This window comes from Simochromis diagramma, unplaced genomic scaffold, assembly GCF_900408965.1.
Source record: "Simochromis diagramma unplaced genomic scaffold, fSimDia1.1 OVJJ01000557.1, whole genome shotgun sequence".
In the NCBI taxonomy this organism is placed as follows: Eukaryota; Metazoa; Chordata; class Actinopteri; order Cichliformes; family Cichlidae; genus Simochromis; species Simochromis diagramma.
In genome coordinates this window covers 887,286-891,016 of record NW_024387156.1, presented here as the reverse complement: position 1 = coordinate 891,016, position 3,731 = coordinate 887,286, and positions in this window count along the sequence as shown.

Below are 3,731 nucleotides of genomic sequence, written 5' to 3'. Positions count from 1 at the left end.
CTCCGGTCCTCCTGTTGTTCAGATCAGCTGGAAACACCCCTCACACTTCCTGTAACAACACGAGGCTCTTAAAGGGACAGGGCACCGCGACGGCGGGCACGCGCAAGTCGAGCGTGAGAGCGCTGTGGTGTTACAGAAAAATACGTACCGAAGAATTCAGTGATCCTCCAGGACCTGTCCGCCTGAACAAAAATACACAAACTTTAGACAAAATAAACAATAATAAAATAAAACAAACTGTTAAACAAAAGCTTAAATAAACAATAGAAAAAGTGGACAAATTTAAAACAAAACAAAATGTAAAACAAAAATAAACATGAATCAGAATCAGAGACTTTGTTAATCCGAGAGGGAAATTGAGCTGTCATAGCAGAAAATATACAACAAACATCAAGCACTTCAATAAAATTAGTGTAGAAAAATAGATATTGATGGATAAATATTGAGATAAATAGATAGACATAGAGCTATAAATATAAAGATAAATATAGAATATAAATAAATATAAAAGGATGTATTCATGCAAATATATGTCGTGGTATACAAAAGTGACAAGGTGCATTGAGGTGTGATTAAATCTGTTCCAAATGACCGACAAATGTAAAAGAAAAAGTTAAAATATAAAACACAAGCTTTTAAAAATATTAAATCAGATTCAAGAAAAATTTATTTCAATAAAGAAAACAAGAAACATTTAAGATACAAAGTTAAATTAAATTAAAAAATATATTTTTGAAAAATTATAAAACGAAGTTTATAAAATATAAATTTTGATAAGAACTAAAAACTCTTAGATGAATTTTAAATTACAACAGAAAATTCCAGTTATGACATTAAGGAAACAGTTCAAGATAATTTTCTTATTAAACTGGGAGCTGAAAATGAAATATATGAGAAATAAAATAATTAAATAAAGACTGCATTTTTTTCTTTTAATTTAAACATTTATATAAGTTTATTGAATCTAAACTTCAAAACTAAATTAAATGAGAAGGGGGAAAAATCCCTTTGGTCCTGCAGGATGTCGCTGGTCTACCATCCTCCGGGGCTCAGCGGTTAATAAATCAAACACACCCTTGTTACTGTTGTTTGTAATGCGAAGACAGTCCCCGCCCTGCTGGCCGGCAAAGAAAAAGGAGAGCAATTCGAGTGTAAAACACTGAAAATCTGCGTCTCTGTGAGTCGTCATAAATCTTCTGGTCATATTTCAGCTTCAGTTCACTAACGGCTTCAAGCCTGAGAAATGAACCTTTGAACTTCACTGAAGGCGCGATCAGGTCTCAGTTTGTGACAGTCACGGAATTCTGCAAAACATCAGCGTCGTCCCGCAGCAAACCCCGCACACAGAGACCAGACCCCAGCGCCGGACAAAGCAGTGCATGTAAACAAATACACCCTTTGTTCAAGACAAAGGATTACGTCATTGTTTTACGAGATAAAGTCGCGGAACGTAAATAAATAATTGAATAAAATATATAACGAAAATAAAAGTATGACTTTTTTTCTTGTACCGTAGATAAATAATAAATACTTTTTAAACGGATTTATTAAAACCCTCTATTGCATGACTTTTTAATTTTTTTGGGAAAAAAAAAATATTTCACCGTATTTTGGGGGAGCTTTAGGGTCCCTAATAATATATCAATCATAAAATTTGACACCCTCCCCCCAAACAGATATTGGTTTGTTGCTTCAAGGCAACATTGTGCGACAAGGGTAGTCAAAACCAAGTTATTTTATAATAAGTTTTATTAGTACAACAAGGATGAACCAATAATCAAACAACAAATAAACAATGTAAACATTTCACAGAACAATAAACCACCAAAATACATCCGACATTTGACCCTAACCCCATGCACGTGTGCGCACACGCGCACACACACACACACACACGTTGTGTTTCCATCACTTTCCATTACCTTCCATTCATTTCCTGGAGACTTATCCTGACCCATCACAACTACCTGCCTGAACCTAACCCTCACTTTACCCTAAACCTGACTCAAGCCTTCACCCTAAAATTTAATGATTTACCTTGCCATTTGTCCCCATAAAGTAGGCGAGACCTCACAATGTGAGTGTGTAAACAGATTTGTGTCCCCACAAAAATAAGTAATACATGTCCACACACACACACACACACACACACACACACACACAATTACTTTACCAACTGACCCCTGAGCTCCTAAATGTCCCTCAAACCTGATTCAGGGATCCACTCCTCCACTTCCCTGTCACTCCCTGAAAGCTCACTGTCCTCACTTTCTGAGGGAATGTCCCTAACTGCACATTCCCTTGGTTTCCTTGCATAAAAGGTTTTTACGTCCATGTCCTGTAATTATCAGTAGATTGTAAAGTAAAAAACATTGACTATGATCCTATGAATGCACACAAACACATCTCTACACACATATGCTAACGCATTATTTTGCCTGAAAAAAATTAGGCTAACTGCACAGTGTTGCCTTGAGGCAACAAATGAAAATTAACAGTTTTACTGTATAAATAAATTTTAAAAAGTAGAACAATCAAATATACTTCTTAACATAATCATGCACAGACAAGTGTTTTTTATATACATTTATTTCACTAAAGCGCTATATAAATGCAATCCATTATTATTATTATTATTATTATTATAATGATGTAAAATAGTGATCTTTATCTTACCTCCTAATGGAGATGTCTCTCATGTAGTGCAGCCCCCCCCCCCCCCCCCAAAATGAAAGTCACACCACCTTCAACTCCTCATTTTATTGGAAAGAGATGTGCCTGGTAGCATTATTTGACAAAAAAAAAAAAGTGGTTTTTTTGAAGGCCCAGTATGAGGCATGAAAATGTGGTTTGTTGCCTCAGGGCAACGCTATGCAGTAGAGGGATAAGCGTGTTAAAAATATTGGAAACTAATGAAATTAATATTTCATTTTTGTACCTACTTGTTTAATATCATTATATATTTTTGACATGAATCATTTAATTAATAATAAAGTTTATAAATAAACTTTTTAAACAAAAATAAAGATTTAAAGGCCACTGTAAAGTAAAATCTCATGTTTTCTACTGATAATTTTGTGTTACAGATATGAAAACATTATTTAAATATAGGGATATAAAGTAACTATAAGGATATAATAAAACTACAACCTATAGCAATAATTTTACATACTACTATAAGAATATATGAGTTATTTACAAGTTTCTCTTTGTTCACAGCCATTGACATGTCGAAGAGGTTAACACGTGAGGAGCGGATCGAAATTGTGTTGATATCTGGTGAACGCAGTAACCGGGTCATTGCAGCAGATTTCAATGCAAGACACCCTACGAGACCACCCATCTCCCATGCTACAGTCAGCAAACTGCTTGCTAAGTTTCGTGAAACTGGTTCAGTGTTGGATTTGCCAAAATGTGGACACAAGAAAACTGTCACTAATGAAGAAACATCAGTGGCTGTCCTAGCTTCATTCAGCAAGAGCCCACAGCGTAGCACTCGCCGCATGTCACTGGAGAGTCGAACATCCCTTCGGCAGATATTAGCTACTCACAAATGGCACCCTTACAAACTCCAGCTACTGCAGCATCTCAACGAGGATGACCCAGATCGGTGCACAGAATTTGCAGAATGGGCAAAACAAAAATTGGAACAGGACCCTCAGTTCACGCAGAAGATTTTGTTCAGTGATGAGACAAACTTTTATGTGAATGGTGAAGTTAACAAACAAAAC